This window comes from Schistocerca piceifrons, chromosome 6, assembly GCF_021461385.2.
Source record: "Schistocerca piceifrons isolate TAMUIC-IGC-003096 chromosome 6, iqSchPice1.1, whole genome shotgun sequence".
Classification (NCBI taxonomy): domain Eukaryota; kingdom Metazoa; phylum Arthropoda; class Insecta; order Orthoptera; family Acrididae; genus Schistocerca; species Schistocerca piceifrons.
The window spans coordinates 54,741,769-54,768,825 of NC_060143.1; positions in this window are offsets into that span (position 1 = coordinate 54,741,769).

Genomic DNA, 27,057 nt, shown 5'->3' on the forward strand with positions numbered 1-27,057 from the left:
CATATATCACTCGTGTGACCAGCGACCGGTGCAGTTGCATCGTCCACAAACTGATTCATTAGCAAACACGCAGTGCGGTTTACTGTTACCCGCTGGAGCGACAAAGAAGCGTCTGGCTTTTCCACATCATAGTGCCAGGTGGAATGCCTCATGGAATGAGATGACGGAGGCTGCCATAGCTTATCGGCCAATTTGCGGGTTGATGCTGTGAATGAAAACGTTAACTGTGCGCGCCTCAGCTTCTTCAAGGAGTATCCCGACCAAGGCTATAAGCAATGCATCAGACAGTTCTTACGTGATCTGCAAATTGTACACAGCCTTCCTCTCAGCTCTATCTGAGGGTGGAAAGTTTGTCACAGCAGTAACTAACATCACGCTTGTAGCGATACCGCTTTTACTGGCAATAGTGTGCGGGATAGGCGAGGCAGTAGCCAAGCAAATTCCAGCTCCTCAAACTTCACCAACGATAACTTGACCATTGAAAGCTTCCTTTGCTGTAGCAGTTTGGGCTGCTTGCCTTCGCATTTCAGCGTTTTACTCTTGCAAATCTATAGCTTTGATCACGGTATCCTTAAGTCTTTGGTGCAAGGAATCAACAAGTTCTTAATCCTCATTGTCTGAGGTTTCACCTCTAGGTACTGTTTCTACAGGCTCGGTTACAACAAATACAGTAAATAATTGTGATAAAAATGTCACAGGAAATTAAAGAAACGCTGCAGGGTGAACGTTCTCTACTCCTTTAAGCTGCTGGGCGGCACGTACATTCGCCGGCATATCATTGGCAGGATGCGAAGGCAGAGTCTACTGACACATTAAGTGACAGCAGTGACGACACAATGGCGGTGGCGCCTCGTGGCGGCGCAAACAGCATGGATTCTGGGACGGCCTGGCGTGGCAGTGAGGTGACGACGACATGTGTATTGAGTCCCGTACCCGGACGGCGATAGCAGGAACAGTTAGAACGGGTGTCCAACGCTCCGCGGCGTCAGGCATTGCGCGCATAGGCAGCGACCGGCTGCGAGTTAGACAGCCGGCCGATGTGGCCAAGCGGTTCTAGGCGCTTCAGTCTGGAACCGCGCGACTGCTACGGTCGCAGGTTCGAATCCTGCCTCGGGCATGGATGTGTGTGACGTCCTTAGGTTAGGTAGGTTTAAGTATTTCTAAGTTCTAGGGGACTGAAGACCTCCGAAGTTAAGTCCCGTAGTGCTCACAGCCATTTGAACCCTTTGAACATAGACAATGGAGGAAACAACAACAATCTATCGCGAAATCCTCGTTTTATTACAGCAGGTCTAGATTTCAACTATTACGTAATCTCCAGCGCACATAACAGTTGGTGACACTAGTCCATTGTTTGAACAAAACTTACGTTAGCCTCCTGTGTGCTTTACACCAATCTGCATTGTTTTTTATGGGACACTTTGAACGAATGTCACCTTTTGTTATATGGACTGAGGATGACTATGTAATAGTTGAAATCGAGACTTGCTATAATAAAATGACGGATTTCACGATCGATTGCTGTTCTTTCCTTCACTGTCTAGCCTATACTGTCACTTTCAGACGTAGTGGCTCCATGATACATTTCCATACAAGGCTTCGAGGATGCCGGAAAAGAAAAGAATGACCTACTTGCTATGTGATGTTAAGGAAGTGTGTTGCAAATGAAATCGAATGTAAGAAATCAGGAATTTTCTGCAGAAAAGCGGAATAAAGAAATATGGTGAAAACTCAGGAAATGAGGGGGGACTAGACGATAGGCCAAGTGTTAAGACATCAGGTAATAACTTCCAGCCGCGCGGACTGGCCGCGTGGTTAGAGGCGCCATGTCACTGACTGTGCGGCCCCTCCCGCCGGAGGTTCGAGTCCTCCCTCGGGAACGGGTGTTTCTGTTGTTCTTAGCATAAGTTAGTTTAAGTTGGTTTAAGTTGTGTGTAAGTCTAGGGACCGATGACCTCTGCAGTTTGGTCCCTTAAGAACTCATAAACATTTGAACAATAACTTACTCAGCTTGTTAGAGGGAGCATTATAGGACAAAAATGGTGGGTTGGTTCAAATGGCTCTGAGCACTATGGGACTTAACAGCTATGGTCATCAGTCCCCTAGAACTTAGAACTACTTAAACCTAACTAACCTAAGGACAGCACACAACACCCAGCCATCACGAGGCAGAGAAAATCCCTGACCCCGCCGGGAACCGAACCCGGGAACCCGGGCGTGGGAAGCGAGAACGCTACCGCACGACCACGAGATGCGGGCAAAAATGGTGGGACAAATGTATTAAAATATAATCCGACCAAATGTACGAGGAAGGTTTGAAAAGTTCTTGGGACGGAATAGAAAAAAAAGTACTTACATTACTGAAACTTTATTTTTCAGTGTGGTCTCCTTGTAGATTAATGGCCGAGCGGGATTAGCCGAGCGGTCTAAGGCGCTGCAGTCATGGACTGTGCGGCTGGTCCCGGCGGAGGTTCGAGTCCTTCCTCGGGCATGGGTGTGTGTGTTTGTCCTTCGGATAATTTAGGTTAAGTAGTGTGTAAGCTTAGGGACTGATGACCTTAGCAGTTAAGTACCGTAGGATTTCACACACATCTGAACATCTGTAGATTAATGGACTTGGTCCAACGATGTTCCAGTGCCTTGATCCCAGCTCGAAAATGAGTTTCCTCCGGGCCTGAAAAATAGTTGTCAACTCCGGCTATCAAGTCTTCGTTTGAAGTGAATTCTCCGTCCACCAAGAAAAATTTTCAGTTTTGAGAAAAGGTGGAAGTGTGACGGAACCATATCAGGTGAATAAGGGGGATGTGGCAACAATTCATACCTTAGTTCGTGTAATTTTGCCATGGCGATGGCACATTTTTTGATCAAGCGTCAAGAGTCGCGGCACCCATCTTTCAGGTAATTGTCTGATTTCTAACTCTTCAGTTAAAAAGTGATATACCCTTTCAGATGACATCTGGCAAGCGTGAGCAATTTCACGCCCTTTCAATCGGCGATTTCCATGACCATTTTGTGCACGTTTGCAATGATTTCTGGAGTAGTGACACATCTTGGCCGACTACTGCACGGATCATTATCTATGCTCTCCCGATCAAGTTTAAATTCATTTGTCCACTTGGCAATAGCTGAATATGGAGGAGTAAGGTCCCCCAGTGTATTCTTGAAATCGGCATGAATGTCCTTTGCTTTCATACCTTTGTTTACGAAGTACTTAATCACTTCTGGATCTCGATTCTTTCCCCTTCGCAAATCACTAAGCAGGCACAACATAGCCAAGTCACCGCCACGGGTCTCTTACAAGAGCACGACGTGGCACGTGTTTACAGCCAACAGTCCAATAAGTATCACGTAAACAACTCGCCCTAGCGCTGACCTCTCGTGGTGATTCCGAGAAGTTTTCAGACCACCGTCGTATCTGGACGCTCTTATCTTATCACTAGGTATCACGAGAGGCAACGCGCCAGTATTAAAGGGAGCGAGGAATACTGTGTTGCCAGTAGAAATGTAGTAACAGCAGAACGGGGCAACGGGATTGTTCAGTAACCTTACGCATAGAATGGCCATTGTATATTACCTAAGTAACAAATCCGCCATGGACATTGAAAGGTGGCTACACTGTGCCACTGCGCCAGAGATTGCGCCAAAGAGTACTATTAAGCCGCCTCCACAGTGCTTGTTATGAGATTGTAGAAGTCAGTGCTAGAAGAGAGCTCGTAGAGGACAGTGTGTGTTAAGAGCTCGTGGTTGTCGTGAAGTTGGAGTAAGATGTTGTAGTAAAGAGTGTTCTATGTTTTATGCAGTGATTTGATGGGAGAGATAGCAGATGTTATTGTAATGAGTGCATTTCGTCAATATATATGAAGGTAAAATTTATAATGTTCCTTTATTAGTTGTGTATCTGAAATAATGTGTCACTACAGGTTCAGTCAACAAAGCATCTGGCTCGTGTTCTTGTATTAGAGTGAATTTTGGTTTTCTTGCGTAATTATAGTTTTTCTAAATTTCTTTTGTCACGTCAGTATAATTGGTATCAAAATTCTTGTCTTGTTGGAAAAGAACCGTGCCAGATGTGGACGTTGAGTCACACTCCCACATACAGAACAGTTACTCTTGTGCTCATTGGTTTCGTAGATTTTTATAGTTGCTGGGGTCTTAATTAATTAGCTGTGTTTACGAAAATTTTCTTTCATTGTTTGTTGCAGTCAGATTGCGTAATAATTCTAGTAAGGGCCATCCGATTACGAGACTTACGTAATCGGACATACAGTTACTAAAATTAAAAGCAATACCAAATTTATTTAATTAAGCCCCCATGCACGTGGCGACCGCTGCTCAGGATCGTCCCTTGGATTCTTCTGATTGTGAAAATTGTAGACTGTAGTATTGTTGTAGTAATTTGTAGTATAGTAATTGTAGTCTATTTTGCATGTGTAGATTTGGTAATTAGCATTCTTCTAATGGTATTTTTCAAAATTTAATTTTTATTGCCTTGTATACGCGTTTAACAATCTTGTGCAATTATTTCAATTGTTCGTCAATCGTGTTTGAGGGAGTCATTGCATGTGAATGGTATTGTTGAGATAAAGAGTCACCGTGTGTAATTTTCGTACAGTGACGAATTTTTTTTACGTTTTGCAAATGATTACGCGATCGATGAAAAAGGGAAAAATGATGAATAGTCAGAATAACGAAATTGTTGACATGGCGAACTCGCCAACAGAGGAAAACAGTGTCATGAATAATGTAGTGGAAAACAATTTAATAAGCAAGGAAAATAGTCCGGTAACAGTTCAAAATGTTTCTCAATCAGAAAATTCACAGATTACGAGATTAACGACAGAAGAGATAGAGCAGTTGATGAGTGCAATATTAAATTTGGGATCTGAATTAAGAGCAATGACAACACGGTTATGCTCAAAAATGGGAACAATTGAAACAGAAATAGGAACAACTAAAACCGAGATGAAAGCAGTGGGATCACAGTTACGATCTGAATTAGAAACTGATAGGGGAACAATTGAAACTCAGTTAGGCTCACGAACAGGGACATGTTTCAAATACATGAAAGACGAATCAAATAAAGAAATTAGAGAAGAAGTACAACCGATTTTGAAGGCTCACAATAATAGCTTAATTTCAACAGAAATTAGACAAAAGGAACAGGATAGAGAACAGGAAGAAAAAGATCGCGTGATAGTACAGAATTTTTCAGAGTTAAATTTACAACGTGCAAAGGATAAGGAAGAAATATTTGAGAGAATCGAAAAATCCGTACCAAATGACAGAATAAATAATCTAACACAACAATATGAACAGTTAGCTACCAAATGTGACAATACTGAAACCCGAGTCGCGACACTTACGGAAGACGTAAATAAACAGAAAGAACAATTAGGTGACTTATCGGAAAGAGTTGAGGAAATTTCAGATAAACTGACAAATCTTAGTTTACATGGGGACAGAGATTCGGATGATACAGCTCCATTACCATTTGCAGAAACCGAAGAGTATCAGAACATAAATAAGCATGTTGAGAATCAGGGAAAATTTAATGAACGCGTGAAAAGGGAATTTGAGGCATTACGGAAGCAAGTCAAACAAATTGAAGGCGAAATAGTAGGAAAGGACAGTAGAAGGAACTTAGATTCACAGATAGCAGAGGGGTATGAAGAAAGTAATTTATTTCATTTACGAGAAGCAACAAGAGAGCGCCAGGCGCGTGAACTTGACAATAATCGACATTCGGACTGGGACAGACGCGGTAGGTCTTTGTCGCCACGAGGCGAAAACTTTGACTATAAACACTTTTTGACTGTCCGGAAATTTAAGATCTTCCGCAACTCTAAGAATGACATCCATCCATGTGCATGGCTAGATCAATTTATGTACGCACTTCCGCCAAAGTTGCCATTAAGTCACAAACTAGAAATTATGTGCAGCTATTAAAGTCCTCAGGGGATTCACTACTCTAAGTGAATATGTGCCGTAGCGAGCATAGGGCCCCGAGCTGTAGTGGTGCTATTTCTCTTTTAGTTTTCTGTACCGCTGCCTACTCTTTCACTTTTCTTTGCATCTGTCAAAACAACTCTTCGACTATCAATCTATCTAGTGAGTAAGTAAACAATAACCGGATTTGACTAATTTACCCAAAAGTGATTTCGGAAATTGCCATGTGGAGTTACTGTACCTTCAGCAGCATTCATTCGTAGTTAAATGAAATTTTACCTGTTTATCTTCGTGACAATATTACTTCGTATGTTGATGATTTTCTTATTGCTAAACGTTCTTGGAGTGAGCACAACAAAATTTTGGATTCATTATTACGTATCTTTGCAAGAGTTGGCATTACAGTGAACTTGGAAAAATATGAATTTGGTCGTTCTCAGGTGAAATTTCTCGGTCACATTATTTCTACAGAAGGTATTCTTCCTGATCCAGAAAAATTAGATGCTATTCGTAATTATGCTGTTCCTACCACAAAACGTGATGTTCGTAGTTTCCTTGGTGTCTGTAATTTTCTTAGACGCTTTGTTAAATTGGACGATTTGGCCACACCTCGTTTATGTGAACTATCCGGAAAGAAATCTAATTGGTGCTGGGATGAGGAAGCTCAGTCAGAATTTGAACAGCTTCGTGATGCTTTAGTTGCTGCTCCACTTCTTTCACATCCGGATTTATCTAAAGATTTTTGTTTGGCGACGGACTCATCATACAAGGGCCTAGGTGCACATTTATTTCAAGAGATAGAAGAAAACGGCGTTGTAGTCCAGAAAACTATTGCATTTGGAAGTCGCGTTCTCTCTAAATCAGAAAAGAATTATTCGATTACGGAACTTGAAGCTTTGGCTGTTGTTTGGGCTTTCACAAAATTTCGCACATTTTTGTTTGGTAGACATACTAAGGTTTACACCGATCATCGAGCTCTGGAATTTCTTATGTCAACAAAATTAACTCACGGCAGATTGTCACGATGGGCGTCGTACCTACAGGAATTTGACTTTAGTATTGTTTACATACAGGGTTCTTCTAATATTGTTGCCGATGCTTTATCACGTGCACCTATGGGTTTGAAACAAAGTGCTGAAGAGGACTGCAAGGAAAACAATTATTGTTTGATGTATATTCAAGGTGTTGCGTTTGAGAACTTTATTTCGTCTTCGCTCCAGGATATCGCTAAGGAGCAAAATAAGGATCCAATCTGGAAGGACATTAAGGAGAAGTGGAGTAGAAAGGAAAGCGTAGCGATTAGACAGCATTATTTAGTTCGCAATAACATTCTTTTTAAACGAAAATCGGTCGACAACTCCGTTTGGTTAGTTTGTATTCCTGATGAGTGGGTCAATAAATTGATTTGGTATACACATTTCAGTTATGCACACTTTGGTCCCCGAAAATGCTTTCATAAATTACGAGAAAATTGTTACTTCAGTAATATGGAAAAACGTATTCGATCTGTTCTTGCCAAATGTAAATTATGTCAAATGGCTAAGCCTCCAACGATTTCTCACAGAGCACCGTTGTTTCCCATCATTCCAGCGAAATTAAAGGAGATGGCTGCAGTCGATTTGTTTGGTCCAGTGGTTCGTTCAACTAATGGTTTTGCGTACATTTTCGTAGCAGTGGAGTTGACGTCAAAATATGTGTGTTTTACACCTTTACGAAAAGCAACAGCTCGTTCAGTATCTAACGCTTTCATCAAACATTTTCTTAAAGAAGTTGGTCATGTTGATAAGGTTATATCAGATAATGGATCACAGTTTCGTTCTAAAATTTGGCTTCGTACTCTACGCCGTCGTAAAATTAAACCAATTTTCATTTCACTTTTTCACCCTCAATCTAACGCTTCAGAGAGATGGATGAAGGAAATCAATAAATTGTGCCGTCTTTATTGTCATCAGAATCACAGAACTTGGGATCAGTATCTTCATATTTTTCAAAACATTGTGAATGAACTTCCTAATGACTCAACTTCTTTACCGCCTCTATTAATATTAAAAAATAAAGTACCAACAAATCGCATTTCTGAAATCGTTCCTTTTCCGCCTTCACGGAAACTGCGGCATTCTGAAGTTGTGAACCTGGCTCTACAAAATATTGCATCTGCGGCTGCTAGAAGAGAGAAATCAGCGAAACGTCCTGGTCGTTTAAAAATCTTGTCAGTTGGTCAAAAGGTATTAATTAAGTCCCACCGTTTGTCTCATAAAGGAAAAGGCTTGTGTCGCAAATTTTTTCTGCTTTATAACGGTCCATATAGAATTCGCAAAATTATTCATGATAACACTGTCGAAGTAGAAACTCTTAAATCACGACGCTCTAAAGGAATACATCATATATCAAACGTTAAAATTTTTGTGGAATGACATACTTGTGAGAAACTAACAGCTACATGTAAACACGCAGAGAGTACAAGGATACCGCGCTGTGTTTTGGCGGCGGCACATACTCAAAGCAACAGTGAAGTCTGCGCGCCGCACAAGGCAGTCGTTGACCGCAAACAATTGCTTCCTACGTCACGCGCCTACAGCTGATCGAGCGCTCAGTGCGAATGCACTGACAGCCGTAAACAAATACACAGTCTAATTTCTCCGACTAAATTCTGTATAAAGCTATAAGGACTTGTTGAATTGTGTTATTAACATTCAGTATTTTGCAGGATACGGTGTATAAAGTATTTAAGACCTTCAGGTAAATTCTGTGCGTGTCCGACGTTAAGACGACTTGCTATCGAGAAATTTTCAGGAAGAATGTAATTTCGAAGAAGAAACTAATAAACTAAAAAGGGTAACTATTAATTGAGTTTATTTTTCAGGTAACATATTTCCACTTAGGTACGTACTTTAGACGTAATTTGCTGCTCGCGATTACGTGATTCATACTTTGTGCTAATTTCAGGTTCTATGAATTTACTTGTGAAGCGACGTGCTTGCGTACGTTAACTGATTTTGACAATGATTATTAATGAACTGGGTTGTAACTTGTGTATATTATGCATCGCTTGGCTGCGCTGCTTTTTCACTGATGTCCTATTTTTTTAATTATGTGCCTGCTGTGCTTATTTATTTAAATTATAATTGTCACCTGATTAGTTGTGCTGATATGTATGTAAGTTATACTTTGTGATTTATCTGCTTGCGCCTTCATGTTTACTTATTAAGATGACATATGAACATTTATTTGCTTAGGATGATATGATGCTAATGACCTGTTTATTACGTAAGATATATGTTTGCTGCTTTTTGCATGGATTGCATATTTTCACGTTTCTGTTTTGTTGGCATAACTACTCTTTAATTTGGTGTATAGAAATGCTGATATACGGTGTATAAACATAGAGTTTAGGTCACATTACTGTATTAATTATAGATTGTTCGCTCGGCAGAGCCTCGTTGTAGGAGTTGTGCTGCATCCACTTGTTGACATTCTGTTCTTTACTGGTCTATTTACTCGCTATTGCTTGTTTTGCTTACGCTCAGTGCCTTATATTTTTAAGATAAGAAAATTCACTGCTATAATTCGACGAACGACATTAGTACAAGAAAGTCATTGAAGTCACATGAGCTGAGGTTTTATGGAAGCTGTATAGATTTATGCTAATAGGAAGGAAGCTAACGACATGACATACCAATACTAGGTTTAGACCATTGACAATTATTACACTGCATTTTTCGTGAGCAATTGAAATAGGAAGTGACACTTGACACAAAAAATACTCCACATGTTTGCTTCTGCTATGATTCTTGAAGTGGTGTACACACTGTGAAATATTATGATCATTCACACTCCGTAATCGTACTTAATTACTGAGAGTTATTCGAACTAAGTCTGTTAGAGGTCAGGTATGCATTTCTTTTATTTAATGATGGACAAGGAACCAAAATGTATCTTATAATTTATAATGAGTAGAAAATTTGGGTCAGATGGATTACACAGAGGTTGTGTGTTGACAATGTGTCTTCGGATTGTATGGGATGCTGACTTGAAGTTGCATTAGGATTTTATCTGTACTTGTTCGAGGAGACTGACTAGAGGAAAGAGTTGTGATGGAAGTGAGATGATATTGGTGCTGAGGTTTATATTTATCGACGTATTATTGAGGTATAGAGATTATATGAAGTTGAGTTGTTATGGAAGTGAAATGATATTGGTGCTGAGGTTTATATTTATCGACGTATTATTGAGGTATGATTATTGGAGTTTTTGTGGACAAGAGGTAAGGTAAATGATATTAATGATAAGACGTATTGAAGAGGTATTATTGAGGTATGATTATTGGAGTTTTGGTGTATAAGAGGTAAAGTAAGTGAGGAGCATATTTTTTTGTTGGTCTTATGGAACAAGGAGGATGAAGAGAGCAGACTAGAACACTAAAATAGAAGGAAGATAGTCTATACACACACTTTGTTAAATAACTAAGCAGTATATACTTTTTTTGAAGAGAGGAAGTAATTGCATATCTTGGCTCACTGACAGTTGTTCAACAACAGTACATTTGATCTGGCTTGGCAAACATTGGTCTTGACATGATGACTATGACGTTGACTAACTATTATTGACTGTTATACATTGCTGCCAGCACTACTTGATGCACATGATGCACATCAGATTTTGACAGAATTACATTTACACAATTAACACTATTCAGTTACACAGTAGTACTTAATGTGGATGAAAGTTGAGTGAGTGTGTTCTGTGTGTTTTCCTTTACTAATCCTACCCACCTATCTCGTAAATATTATTTTATTTGTTTGTAGTGGCTTGCACTGACACCCATAAATATTATAGGTTTACTGGTATTTGTGTATTGTAATAGTTAATAGGATAATTATCTGATATCATTTATGTGTTTGTTATGATTTGTATGTTTAGTGTAAAAGCACTGTATGTGCATTCAAACTATTGTTCATGCCTGAACTGTCTGATTAGTGAAGATAAATATTCTGAACTGTTCCCTGCACTTTTCAATATGATGTGTGACATTTAGTCATGTTTAATTTCTGCTGATGAACTGTGTGATCAGTGTTAGTGAATTTTGTGGAACTGCTTCTGCTGAGAAATGTGACTTTTTGGTGTCTGCACCTGCTCTCAACATTGCTGGGTGCAACTGATGGACTACTCCTACTGAAATGGTGTCACTTGTTGGTGTCTGCACCTGCACTCAACATTGCTGGGTGCAACTGATGAACTGTTTCTACTGAAATGAAGTCACTTGTTGCTGTCTGCACCTGCTCAACATTGCTGGGTGCAACTGATGAACTGTTTTTACTGAAATGGTGTCACTTGTTGGTGTCTGCACCTGCTCAACTTTAATGGGTGCAACTGATGGACTGCTCCTACTGAAATGATGTCACTTGTTGGTGTCTGCACCTGCTCAACATTGCTGGGTGCAACTGATGAACTGTTTTTACTGAAATGGTGTCACTTGTTGGTGTCTGCACCTGCTCAACTTTAATGGGTGCAACTGATGGACTGCTCCTACTGAAATGATGTCACTTGTTGGTGTCTGCACCTGCACTCAACATTGCTGGGTGCAACTGATGAACTGTTTCTACTGAAATGAAGTCACTTGTTGCTGTTTGCACCTGCTCAACATTGCTGGGTGCAACTGATGAACTATTTTTACTGAAATGATGTCACTTGTTGCTGTCTGCACCAACTCAACATTGCTGGGTGCTACTGATGAACTGTTTCTACTGAAATGAAGTCACTTGTTGGTGTCTGCACCTGCTCTCAACATTGCTGGGTGCAACTGATGGACTGCTTCTACTGAACTAATGTGACTTGTTGCTGTGTGTACCTGCTAAACTTTGCTGGGTGCAACTGATGGACTACTCCTACTGAAATGATGGTCACTTGTTGGCGTCTGCACCTGCTCTCAACATTGCTGGGTGCAACTGATGGACTGCTTCTACTGAAAAGATGTCACCTGTTAGTATCTTTTTTTTGTATAAACTAATCATTGAAAGCATTTTATGTGAACATTTGTATAAACTGATTTTTTTGTATATTGTGTAAACTATTATGTAAAGCCACATGTATGAAAAGAATTTGTATTGCCTACTGTATTTTATATATTAGGTTAGTGAAAGGTCAGTGCAAAGCCAAAATTTTTAACTAATTATGTGATATTTAGATATTAATATTATCTTTTATTTTTGTCTGTATTTTTCTGGACGAATTTGGTGGTATTTTCACCACCAATGCTGGCAAAAATACCATCAAATTCTGGCCTGTGGAGGAGGGGCATATGAAAGGTGGCTACACTGTGCCACTGCGCCAGAGATTGCGCCAAAGAGTACTATTAAGCCGCCTCCACAGTGCTTGTTATGAGATTGTAGAAGTCAGTGCTAGAAGAGAGCTCGTAGAGGACAGTGTGTGTTAAGAGCTCGTGGTTGTCGTGAAGTTGGAGTAAGATGTTGTAGTAAAGAGTGTTCTATGTTTTATGCAGTGATTTGATGGGAGAGATAGCAGATGTTATTGTAATGAGTGCATTTCGTCAATATATATGAAGGTAAAATTTATAATGTTCCTTTATTAATTGTGTATCTGAAATAATGTGTCACTACAGGTTCAGTCAACAAAGCATCTGGCTCGTGTTCTTGTATTAGAGTGAATTTTGGTTTTCTTGCGTAATTATAGTTTTTCTAAATTTCTTTTGTCACGTCAGTATAATTGGTATCAAAATTCTTGTCTTGTTGGAAAAGAACCGTGCCAGATGTGGACGTTGAGTCACACTCCCACATACAGAACAGTTACTCTTGTGCTCATTGGTTTCGTAGATTTTTATAGTTGCTGGGGTCTTAATTAATTAGCTGTGTTTACGAAAATTTTCTTTCATTGTTTGTTGCAGTCAGATTGCGTAATAATTCTAGTAAGGGCCATCCGATTACGAGACTTACGTAATCGGACATACAGTTACTAAAATTAAAAGCAATACCAAATTTATTTAATTAAGCCCCCATGCAACATTTCAGTACTAAAACTGCAAAATCGACTGCTCAAGAAACCCAGGCATCCCTCATGTGCTGACGAAGAGGGGCTGCCGACCATTGAGGGGGATCGTTGCAAAAAATCGCATGAAATCTACGGTAGGAAACACTCTTCCAAAGTGCTACCAGTAGTCTAGCTACAGCAGTGTCTGTGTATACGGATTTAAAAATAATGGATTAAAATGGTCAAGCGCGTCTTCGTAAGCCACACACTCCTGCTGTCTGTGATAAACGAAGCTTGATACGGTGTGAAGAGTGACGAAAGCGGGCGGTGGATAACTGCAAACGAGTGATTCAAGGCATTCCGACGTAAGGGTCTGCGTTTGGTGAATGTTTGGGGAACGTTATCCACCAGCATGTATAGCGTCAAGTACGGAGGACGTCGGTGTTGCGGTAATGGGGTGTTTTCTTTTTTTGTGGTTAGGCTGTAGTCCTCTTATTGCACTTAAAAACGATAAATGAAGAAGAATACGAACACGGCATTGTGTGCTGGGTACGGTAGAGGAACAGATGTGAGACGATTACACTTTTGGCAGCATGTCAGTGCACCATGTCATGAAGCAGCATCTGAGGGGCAGTAGAGCTCCCAGCCTCCTACCAGAGTGGAGATGAGCAGCAGCAGGATCAGTTTTTCGGCTGTACACTGTTTGTATACATCGCTCAGTTTAGTGGTATTCTAACTTACTTCTGAGCAGACTGTTGTTTCCTAACCTACTCTGTCCTTTTTTCCTTCTTTGCGTTAATTTTAGTGCATAACTTTGGTGTGAGAAGGCTTTCTCGCGTAGCTTCCTGCCGGGAGAAGCGCCATGTCATGTGACTCCGTTTAAACGTCCTGTTAGTGTACAGCATGTAGTTAGACCAGGGCTTTTATTTTCTGCAACAGATTTCGTATAAGCAGAGTTTTCAGAAAAAAAGTAATTTTTGGTACATTCATTTTCCGAAGAGAAATTTATTTCTATTTTGAGAGCTTGCGATCTTTGGCTATAGTGAGAACTCTGCATAGCAGATTTAAGTGTTCGTTTATTTTCCACGTCTGTACCTTGAGTGCATAAGAACCACCGTAGCGACACAGTTGGATATAATTTTCTCTTATGTGGGAGTCTGATTGTCCTTTCTCAGTTTACTCCTTACCGCTTTGTTTGTATTTTTGAGATCTTATTCTGTTTTCAGTTTCACAGTACGACATGGGTAGGGACTGCATCTTGTGAGAGGATACAAGGAGAATTGTCGCCTTCTGTAAACAGGTGGAAGCTATGTTGGCCACAGTCGGCACACTTCTGGCTACTGCTCAAAGCTGCAGCGACGCTGGGGCGTCGGTCACGAGACCTGCGACACCTTTGGAGGCATTTGAGTCCCCTGGTTACCACTGTGTCTTCAGATATACAGCCTATGACCAGTTCGTCTTCCCTTAGAGTGAGTGGAAGACAGTGGAGGGTTCGTGCATCACGGGGCGGAAGGCGAAAGAGGAACAGGCAGTATGGATGGCTCCTTGACCTTAGCATCAGTTATGAGGTAACATGCCTGACACAGCACGGGATGCCTCTCCTGTTGGACCAGCAGGCGATTTCGCCATCCAGTCCGGACAAGGGCGGGTATACTAGTCACTGAAAGCTCCAACTTTAAGTAGGTAATGGAGCTTCTCGGGGAAAATAGCAGGCAGCGTGAGAAAGAATGCCAGAGTGCATGCGCTCAGTATGTTTGCCAGGGAGTCTCGCCCGAAACTTGTAGGAGACCCTGCTGGCGGTTATCGAGTGCACAGCGTGCAAACGGCAGCAAATAGTGGCATATGCATGCACAGACGACACCTGCCGCTTCTTTCCTCAAAATCTTTCGATGGATGGTTGATTTAGTGAAGACAATTAGCAATTCACACGAGGTGTAGGCATCGTACATAGGGTCGTTAGCGGTCCTCTTGTTTGGAGGATCTAAACCAGAGACTCAGACGATTCTGCAGTGACACCGGCTGCAAATTTCTCGATCTCTGCTATCACGTAGAGAATTTTAGTGTTTCTATTAATAGGTCTGGTGTTTACTACACGCAGGAAGCAGGTATCAGGGTCGCAGAGCATGTATGGCGTGCACATGGGCGTTTTTTAGTTTAGATGAACCTTCTCTTGGGATCAGAGACGAATAGCCTGCTGAAATCTAAGCTAGATCAGTCACAAGGTTCTCAAAGGATGCTCGTGCTCTCATATCGGATTAACACTAAATAAGTAAACTGGCGGAGCATTCAAGAAAAGGTCCCAGAATTACTTTCGCTTATAAAAATTTATAATGTCCAAATAGTCTTAGAAAGAGCGTTAATAGTTGCGAAATCTTAAATTAAGACTGGAATATTCATCGTAAAGATGGGTTACTCGCCAATGATGGCGGCGTATTTATTGTATAATCCGTTCATCGTAAGAATAAACCTGATGTAAACAAACACAAGCACGATGATTGGCCAGAAGCCGTAGCACACGTACACGGGTCTTGTTGCGCTCTTGGAACTTATTACTAAGTTACGTTAAATGAAACTTTAAGATATTCAAATGTATTAACAGCCGAAAAACGTTTTTCTTAATCACGCTTTAGCTACGTAGTTTTTATTTCAAAAGACGTGTACTGTCGAACTTGCAGAACATCTCGAACACATTTCCTAATGACACTGTTGTAACAGGGGGTTGCCTTCAGCTTAACAGGATACTCCGATCTCCAGCATGCCGAAGGTGAAGTGGGTTCGCAACTTTATATTTGATAGAAATGGTTGCAATACCGACGTAAGTTAAATTAGTAAGTCTCATTTATTTGAAGAATGTAATGATATAAAAGAGACTTCCTAATGTAACTTTCGACGGTATTCTTGCAACCATTTCTTTAACTCCTAGGTATAAATGGAGAGAGCCGTGCTATCAGTACTGGTGCCAGAGGTAGACGATTTATGTGACTTTATTCTGAATGTCTTGTCAGGTAATCACTGTGACTAGATAGAGAGCTCGTGAAGGTAACGTCTTAGACCTAGCAACAAACGTACCTGAACTGATGGAATCAGTTCATGCAGAGAAAGGTTTCAGAGATCATGAGGCTGCAATACCGACTATGACTACCAGTACTATAAGGGGTGTTAAGTACGGTAGGAAAATATATTTGCTTAGCAAGAGTTACAGGATAAAAATTGCTTAGCTAGAATTACAGAATACAAATTGAGCGGTCGACATCAAACGTTCAGTGCTGGGGAAGAGTACGTGGAGCGCAAATGAAAAAAAAAAATCGAAAGAATAGCTCAGTATGCCTTAGACAAGCACGTTCCGAGAAAGGTTGTATTGGATGGAAAGATCCACCCCACTTTAATAGAAAACCACTAAGTAAACAAAAAAAGTTTCATCACAGATCCATTCTATATTACACATCTCTCCCTATAGCTTACCCCATTTTTCTCAGAATCTCGAAAATTTTGCACCATTGTACATAGTCGAATCCTTTTTCCAGGTCGGCAAATCCTATAAACGTGTCTTCATTTTTCTTTAGTTTTGCATCCATTATTAACTGCAACGTCAGAATTGCCTCTCTCGTGCGTTTACCTTTCCTAAAGCCAAGCTGATCGTCATTTAGCGCATTCTAAATTTTCTTTTCCTTTCTTCTGTATATTGTTCTTGTCAGTAGCTACGATGCATGAGCTTTTAAGCTGACTGAGTGATAATTCTTGTACTTGTCGGTTCTTGCTGTCTTCGAAATGGTGTGGATGAAATTTTTCGAAAATCAGATGGTATATCGCCAGTCTCATACATTCTACACACCAATGTGAACTGTCGTTTTGTTGCCACTTCCCCCAATGATTTTAGAAATTCTGATGGAGTATTATCTATTCCTTTTGCCTTATTTGATCTTAAGTCCTCCAAAGCAAGTTAAATGACAGTAAACAAGTGATGTGTTATGACAGCGAAAGGAACCTGTGACCACTGGAGGAGACAGTGCCACAAGTTCCTAGAAAAAATTGTGACACAACACACACACAAATGTCATACTAACTAATGTAAATCCACCTGATGACGGAGGCTGAAACCTTGAAACGCGACATGGAGATAAAGAAAACGATGACTGGTAACAGTAAACTTGATGTTTAATTTAATTAAATTCTGCATCTAATACGGGATCCGATAGCTCTTCTAAATCGACTCCTGTTTCTTCTTCTATCACATCAGACAAATCATCCACGTCATAGAGGCCTGCAATATACTCATTACACCTATCCGCTCTCTCTTCTGTATTTAATAGCGCAATTTCGTTGCACTCTTAATGTTACTACCCTAACTTTCCATTCCTAAAAGGTTATTTTGACTTTCCTACATGCTGAGTCAGTCCTTCCAACAATCATATCTCTTTCGGTTTCTTCACATTTTTCATGGAGCCATTTCGTCTTAGTTTCCCAGCACTTTCTTTTTATTTAATTCATCAGCGACTTGTATTTCTAAATTCATGAATTTCCAGGAAGTTTTTTGTACCTTCTTCTTTCACTTTCACCCATGGTTTCTTCGCAGTTACAGTCTTTGCGTCTATGTTTTCCTTTCCAGCTTCTGTAACTGCTCTTTCTAGAGATGTCCATTCGTCTTCGACTGTACTGCCTACTGAGCTATTCCTTGTTGCTGTATCTATAACCTTAGAGCACTTCAAGCAATCTCGTCAGTTCTTAGGACTTCCGTATCCCACTTCGTATTGATTCTTCCTGACCAATCTCTTAAACTACAGCCCACTCATCATCACTACTATATTACTGGGTACGCCTTAAAATCCGTTATCTCATCACGGAATCTCTCTGTCCGACCATGATGAAATCTAACTGAAATCTTCCCGCATCACCCTGCCTTTCCCAGTTATTCTTCCTCCTCTTGTGATTCTTGGACAGCAAATTCACTGTTGCTACCTGGAATTTACCTGCTGTATTACCCTTACGGTGTCCTCATATACTTTCTCTATCTCTTCATCTCCAGCTTGCGACGTCGGCGTGTATACCTGAACTACCGTTTCGGTATTGGTTTGCTATCGATTCTGATAAGAACGAAACTATCTCCGGAATTTTCACAGTTTTCTACATCTGCATCAGAACTCTGCAATTCAGTTATGTGCCTGGCAGAGGTTTCTTCGAACCACCTTCAAGCTATTTCTCTACCGTTCCACTTCCTAGCAGCGCGCGGGAAAAACGAACATTTAAATCCTTCAGTACGGGCTCCGGCTTTCTTATGTTAGTATGATGATCGTTTCTGCCTATGTAGGTGAGTGCCAACAAAATACTTTCACACTCGGAGAAAGAGGTTGATGAATGAAATTTCTTGAGATCCTACCGCAACGAGAAACACCTTTCATTAATGTTTGCCACGCCAGTTCAACTTAGCATTTTCATGACACTCTCTCCCCTATTTCGCGATAATACGAAACGAGTTACCATTCATTGAACTTTTTCGATGTCCTTCATCAGTCTTAAGTGATGAGGATCCAACATCCATCGCAGTACTCCAAAGGCGGCAGAAAAGCGTAGTGTATTATGTCTCTTTAATAGCCCTGTGGCGTTTTCTATGCGTTCTTCCAATAAATCTCAATCTCTGGCTTGCTTTCCCCACGACATTTTCTATGTCATCGTTCCAATTTAAGTTAGTCTAACTATAATCCCTAAGTACTTAGTTGCATTTACAGCCTTTCAATTTGCGTGGTTTATCGTGTAAGCGAAATTTAACTCTCTGCCCTACCTTCCTATTCATAACGTATCCTACTACCGTTGTAAAATTTTCTGCTGTTGTTGATCTTACCTTACACTCATCTGACCAGAAATCCTGTCTTCTTTACTGAATCCTGCTATATCTAGATTGAACCTTTGCATTTCCCTTTTCAGATTTTCTAGCTTCACTACTACGTTCAAGCTTCTGACATTCTACGACCCGACTCGTAGAACGTTATTCATTCGTTGGCTATTCAGCCTTCTCTCATGGTTACCTCCCCCTTGGGAGTCCCCTCTCGGAGATTCCGAATGGTGGACTATTCTGGAATCTTTAGCCAATGGAGAGATCATCACGACACTTAACAAGCCACATGTGTTGTGGATATACGTTATGAGTCTATAATGTAGTGGTTTCCATTGCCTTCTGCATCCTCATGACGTTGATCATTGCTGATTCTACCGCCTTCATGGCCAAGACAGGAAAGTGCTCTAAACCTCTGTCCACTCTTCCGCCCTCTTTGACAAGGCCATTGGCAGAATGAGGGTGACTTCTTATTTCGGAAGTCTTCCGGCCGACAATGCAGATTATTAAGCGGGGCCGAAGTCGTTTTGATTAGTAGTCAAAGACACTACTCCCCTTTTTTCTTTTTTGCCGTTGCGTTTGGTTAGAGTGGATGTCAGATAACAGCAGTTCAAATTGATCGCTGAGTTCAGAGCGGCCAGCCCTCTGACGGAACACGCTGAGCTACTGTGTCGGCATATCCCTAGAGCACGGTTAATTCTGAGATGAATAGATTGGCATAGGAAAGGAAGAAGCAGTGGGCGCAGGAGACCCATGAGAAGACTCACGACTTACGATAAAGGTTCTTCCTGTGTTACTACGTTGTCCTTATCAGTATATTTAACGTTCAGCGCAGGCTTCTCCGTACTAGTTTATTTAATGCATTTGTTTCTTGAAATTAATCAGTGAAATGCTGTTATTAGTTCAATTATTTTTCAGATCAGTTTAATTAGCTTTGCAGTACATTGTGAGAAATAAAACCGCTATTAACTGGAGATCCTGTACACGTTTCACACACGATAAGGTTCATTTGCCCTAACAACTGTAACACTGTGAATTATAACGACACATTCATTTGGTAATTAAGAGTATGTCATTAATGAAACCCCTTAGCGTAATTTGTTGTATTCATCCAGTCAATTTCCTGTACCAGTGTAGTGAATCATCTCTGTTTCTCTTACTTAAGAGACTTGCAAGTATTATATATGGTTTTCCATGTCTGCAATCGTATAACTTAGACGATTTCTTCTGAGATGTATTCATTCCATTTATTTTGTTAATGAATACAGAAGACACCTTTGCTGCAGACAACAGCTGTCACTCGACGTCGACCACCTTAGTCCTGAAAGTTCTCAGGGTTTGTTTCAACATACAGGGTAGTTATCATTAAACTTTCTCTATTTTCAGTATATCCATTGTGGATGACGAACTGCGATTGTGATTTAAATTGGCGGATTATCTTGTAATAAATAAGCAATCAGTCGCTTTTTTACGATTTTTTCAACCATGAAAATGTTTTCGAGCCACTGCCGGCTCATCATCAGATGGAGGTGTTACAAGAACATAATGTTGTGGACCAAGTCTAGTTAGATGCAGTGCTGGTGCTGCTGTCGGAAATGACGGAAATTTAATAATCGGTGACGAAACATTTATGAATTCTGAAGTTTTTTTATGGTTTTGGGTACTTACTAATTCATGAGTTGAATTAGTTCTCTCACATAACTATTTATCACTCAGTGGCAAATTTTACATGCAAAACAATGGTCTGGCAATGGGTAGCAGCCTTGCAGGCTTGCTGGTTCACTTATTTATTGCATAACTTTGAACAAGAATTGTACTTAACACACCCACAATTTATAAATAAAATTCTGCATTATAAAATATATGTTGATGACACAATAATACTTTTCAATGGCCCAAAAGAAGAACTACATAATCTATCAGATGAAATGAATAGAATACATCCAAATTCACAATTGAACACCACTGAAGGAATTAATTCCCTTGGTATAACTATCTCCACTCAAAATAAGCCTACCTTCCAAATATACAGAAAACCCGGCACCATTGATACTACCATTAAAAATACCTCATGCCCCCCGAATCAACATAAAACTGCTTGCTTCAGGTAATCTGTAAACTGTAAGCTCTGCACCCATATCAGTGAAGATGGTGAATGTTAAGAAATGAACATCCTTAAACCTATAGCCCAAGATAATGATTATTATGCCTCTTTGATAACTACTCTAGTTGAAAAATTCAGAGCAAAGTCAGGCAAGCACCATCACCATTACAAGCTAAGAAAGAAATTGCCTAAATTTGTCTGTCTCCCATTCCTTGGAAAAGTGTCATATAATATTGCAAATCTCTTCATACCACACAAAATCAAAATATGCTCCCAAGCTATCAATAAACTACAAAATAAAACTGTTCACAATAATAAATCAGTTGGAGTCTGGTATAAAAATTCTAGCTTATACTGACTCACATGCTCCTGTTCTTGCTTCTACATAGGTCAAACAGGGAGAAATTTTGCAACCCACTACAAAGAACGTATGGATGACTTTCGACTCAAGAACTTCAATAAGTCCAGTTTTCTATGACGTATTGCTTATCATGAACATTCCATTGGTGACATCAACGAAACTCTGTCTGTGCTACACATTGCTAAGAAAGTAATACAGATGGACCTCCTTAAACAATTAGAGATTTACATCCACAAACTAAAATCGCCCCCAAAAATTCTAAGTGAACGAACCGAATCAACACAAAACCTTTTCCTCCAGAATTTCCAGGATATCCTGGCATAAAAATAACAAAATTAACAATAATAACACACATTCATCTTCCTGCTTAAATCTTGTTGTTCTTGTCATGTAACGACTATGCTATTCTGTAACTTACAAAAGGTTTTTAATTATGTATTAAATATTTTACTCTATGCATTTACCTTCTGTACAGCTGTTAACACATATAAAAATTTTATTGCAAATATAAAAACACTGTCGCAGCTATCAATATTTACTGAAACGTAATATCTGTACTAGCAATATTTGTACAATAATATTACGTATCTCTTGCCAAAGACTATCATGTAATGAAGTGTAATGTCTATCATATTCATAATGCTTTTAAAAACATCCAGTCTTTACTTTCTGTGAATCAGTGTAAAACCAAGCTTTGCTAAATACTGTGTATATTTGTGTACATAGATCAATAATGCACGTTATAGAAGAGATCTGATATGGATATCAAAAGGCAGTGCACTGTTAACACCTAAAACACAAGAAACTTCCAAATTCGTAAATGCTTACTAATTGATTACTAAAGTTCCATCATTTCCGCCAGCAGCACCAGCACTGCATCTAGCTGCACTTGGTCCACAACATAATATTCTCGTGACATTTCCGTCTGATGATGAGCCTGGAGTGGCTCGAAAACATATTCATGGTTGAATAAACCGTAAAAAAGGGACTGGTTGCATATTTATTACATGATAAATCACCTAACTTTCTCTACTTGAGAGGGGCCACCCATGAAGTACGAGTGATCGTAGGACAACGAAACTTTGTGGAAACATTTGTAAGGACAAGCGGAAGAAAAAGAACGGGCCAACCATCGAAAGAAACGCATTTAAATTTCCACATGTTACATGCACACCTTGTTTACGTTCCAGTTTACACACGTTGCTCAGTGTGCATCAGCATACACGACAGCCTGGAACCACAATGCTGCCAGAAAACATCTCATGTGGGATGTTGGCTACCTCCACCGCTGTCTTCATCTTCAGCCTCCAACGTACGTTAGTGTACCGTGGCCCGTGTATCAGCCAAGGCAACAGTGTGTGTGTGTATTGAACCGGGAACCTAGAAACGACGGAGAGGCTTCGTCTTGCCGTAGCCCTCAGTGGTTCACAACTCCGAAACAGGCCACAGCAGTCCACCCATCTCACAGCCACCCACCGCCGCCCCAGACAGAACCCAGGGTTATTGTGTGGTCCGGCCCCCAATGGACCCTCCTCTCATACCAGGCGAGCGGAACCCCAAATGTTTGCGTGGTAGAGTAATTAAGGTGTACGCATATGTGGAGACAGTGTCTGCGAAGCAATCACCAACATAGTCTAACTGAGGCGGAATAAGGGGAACCAACCCGCATTCGCCAAGGCAGATGGAAATCCGCCGGGCGTATTCGTGCCGGGGACCGGCACGCCTTCCAGCTCGTGAAGCAGCGCGTTAGACGGCGCGGCTAGCCGGGAGGGCAAGGCAACAGTACTTTTTCACCAATTTATGGTGTACGCTCACAGGAGCAATTCCAAAATCGCCAGATAATGCGAACTTCCGAATCATGTTCTTCAACACCGGTGAGAAATGTGTCGATAGTCACGAAGACGAGCAGCACTATTGCTGTTGTTCTGATGAAACAGCTTTTGATAAAAGCCCTGCTCACCTTGTTGACACCGATGTTAACAGTCTGCAACTGTAATGCACGCTGATGCCTATGTCACCGTACCAGTACCTGCTCCTAACAGCATGTCATGATACTACTAATAAACGCAAATCCAGAAGCGCACAGTCTGAATATCATTCCTGTAAGTTCGGTACACATATGATAAATAGTTTCCGTCTACAATGGCAAAAACAGAGAAAGTTTCAGTAACGCTGTTTCAGACAAGCAAAATAGACTCTAAGAATGAACAAAAGCGACACATCACGAAGAAGTTATCAGATCGGCTGGAAATCGGTACATGCGATGCACATGTACAGACAAGCTAATTAATACAATTTCACAAAAATTGGACAATTTATTCAAGAGCAAAACTTCTCAGATTAAGTCAATAACGCGTTGGTCCACCTCTAGCCATTATGCAAGGAGTTCTTCCGCTTGGAAATGATCGAGAATATTTGGATCCACCCCTATAGGATACGTGTCAAATTCTGTAAAATTGGCGCGTTAGATCGTCAGATTCCCGAAGCTATGGGAGGTCCCTGCCCGTAGTGCTCCAAACTTTCTCAATTGGTGAGAGATCCGGCAACCTTGCTGATCAAGGTAGGGTTTGGTAAGCACGAACACAGGCATTAAAAACTCCAGCTGTGCGCAGGCTGGCATTATCTTACTGAAAAGTAAGCTCAAGATGGCTTGTCATGAAGACAGAACAGCTCATAGAATATCATCGATGTACCGCTGTGGTGTGTTGTGGTGCCACGGATGGCTACCAAAAGGGTCCTGCTATGAATAGAAGTTGGACCCCAGTCTGCCACTCCTGGCTGTCGGCTGGGCGACAGTCAGGTTGATTTCCCATCGTTTTCCAGGGTGTCTCCAGAAACATCTTCGCTGGTCACCAGGTCTCAGTTGGAAGTGGAACTCATCAACGAAGACAGTTCTACTCAAGTCGACGGGATCCGAGGTTGAATGTGCCCGACACCACTGGTAACGGACTTGTTGGTGCACAGTGGTCAATGGTAGGGACGCCGTGAGCTCAGCCTCTTTTCTATGAGCTGTCTATTAATTGCCCTTGTGATCACTGAAGCATCATTTCCACGTCGAATCGATGATTATGATGAATCTGGGATACTGAATGCCTCTCTCACGATTGCTTGGTGCCCATATTCTTTCTGTCTATTTCGACTGCTTCCTTCCTGACATTGTCTTCGGTCACGGTTCATCCACTCCTGTTACATCGTCAAATAGTGGCTTAGCTCCTATTTAAACGTCGAGCGATTCGCTTATTACTTCCAACGGCTTCTTTGAACCGAATTACACGTTGTCTCTGAAATGCTATCATCTGAGGATACCTCTCACGCGCCTGTCTGAGAGGCACAGTTACTGCCGCGCAGTTCACGGAATGAAATTCCCAGCTGGCAGAAGGGGCCGAGCAGTTCTAGGCGCTACAGCCTGGAACCGCGCAACCGCTACGGTCGGAGGTTCGAATCCTGCCTCGGGCATGGACGTGTCTGATGTCCTTAGGAAAGTTAGGTTTAAGTAGTACTACGTTCTAGGGGACTGATGACCTCAGAAGTTAACTCCCATAGTGCTCAGAGCCATTTGACCCATTTTGTAGTGGATCATACGATTTTGTGGGCCTTCTGCGCTCGCAGTAGGCTTCTTTCCGGTTAAAGGGATCTGGTCACATTGTTCTTTATTAACATCAAGTCTGAAATGTAGTAACCACTTCTCAAATTCCCTTTCCATTAAAACATCAGTACGCTGTAGTGTTTTCTATATTATTGATATGCGGAAACGATTTTGACCAGTCTTCCGCCGTTACTTCCTCAATGAATTTTTTTCGAAGTTTCTAAAGGAATATTTTTGATATATGGTTCTTAGATATTTCGTTTAATAATGATCCAGCACAGTCGGACTAGATGTAACGTGTTGTGATTGGGAGGAAATCGTCCAAAAGAAGACCTTGGCTTAACGATTTATTGCACTTCTAGTTCGGTCACTTCTGTCGCTGACATAGTGTTTTCTGTCAACCACGATAGTCTACATTTACTTTGAAAATAACAGAATCAGAAACATCTCAGAGAGCTGATGAGGTGAGTAAAAGTGACATTATATTGTTCTAGGAGGTCAGAATCATCAGGAGGGATGCATTTCTAAGAACGCTACCTGCCATACAATTCGAGAAATAGGGCCTCCAGAAGGGGAGGAGAATTCATATTGCCTTGTGGGATTAGCCTTGCGGTCTAAGGCGCTTCAGTCATGGACTGTGCGGCTGGTCCCGGCGGAGGTTCGAGTCCTTCCTCGGGCATGAGTGTGTGTGTTTGTCCTTAGGATAATTTATGTTAAGTGATGTGTAAGCTTAGGGACTGATGACCTTAGCAGTTAAATCCCATAAGATTTCACACACATTTGAATACGTGCGGTTCTAGGCGCTATAGTATAGAACCGAGGCAGGAATCGAACCTGCGACCTTAGCGGTAACCTACATCCTTCTGAATCACACAGATCCATGTCCGAGGCAGGATTCGAACCAGTGACCGTAGCGGTCGCTCGGTTCCAGACTGTAGCGCCTAGAACCGCACGTATTCAAATGTGTGTGAAATCTTATGGGACTCAACTGCTATCGTCATAGGTCCCTAAGCTTGCACACTACTTAACCTAAATTATCCTAAGGACAAACACACCCATGCCCGAGGGTGGACTCAAACCTCCGCCGGGACATCACACACATCCGGGATCAGCTCTGGAACCGAGCAACCTTAGGTTAGTTAGGTTTAGTTAGTTCTGTTCTAGGCGACTGATGACCTCAGAAGTTAAGTCGCATAGTGCTTAGAGCCATTCGAACCACATTTGAATATTTTTTAGAATTCCCATTGACCTTTAGGAATTGAGCATATTTTAGCGCCATTTTAATTAAAAAAATTGACGTTGTCATGAGCAGTCATACGCTTGAAAAAGCTGAGAAAGCAGAGCAGTAGAACCATCGTTTATAAAACACTGAAGTGTTTTATATATATAATCGCTGCCCAGGTTTCATGACCAGGTGGCTGACGAAAACTGCCGGCTGTGCATGTATAGAATTTATGCGTCTTCGTGGCGCCGCCTGCAGCTATGACTGAGGTTCAAGCACGTACGTGCACCTTCCGCTCCATCCCGTCACGGGGGAACAGCTGATCCTCCAAGATTACCTCTGCTCTCCGCCCCCCTCCCTCCCCCTTTCGTGAGGCAGCTTCTGTGCTTCTCTGAAAGAGAAATCGAGCGGCGCTAGGGCTTTGAGGTGCTACTGCCAGCCGCGAAGTCGTTCAGCTACGTCTGATACCAAAGGTATTGTACCTTATCTTCGTCGCAGGAGTTCCCACGCTACTCGTGTGCCTCCTCAAATCCCACCTGCATTTGCCATTCTGAATAAACGTCAAGGAACGTCACATTATTTTTTGTTACTTTGTTTTCATTCCTCTTGTTTAGGACTTTTTCCTCCACGAGAAATATCGTCGCATTGGTATGAGGTCTTCTGCGAAGTGTATAAGGCACCACGTCACATTGTCTACGAAAAACTGATTGACTGAGACGGTGCTTTTATCTTCTTTCTACGACTCATTTGCCGGCCGCTGTGGCCGAGCGGCTCTAGGAGCTTCAGTCCTGAACCGCGCGACTGCTACTGTCGCAGGTTCGAATCCTGCCTCGGGCATGTGTGTGATACCCTTAGGTTAGTTAGGTTTAAGTAGTTCAAAGTTCTAGGGGACTGATGACCTCAGATGTTAAGTCCTATAGTGTTCAGAGCCATAAGAACCATTTGAACGACTCATTTCACAGTGCTATAATCGATTTCGACCAACCAGTGGTCTTCCTTAGACAACACAACGGGAACGTCCCTTCTG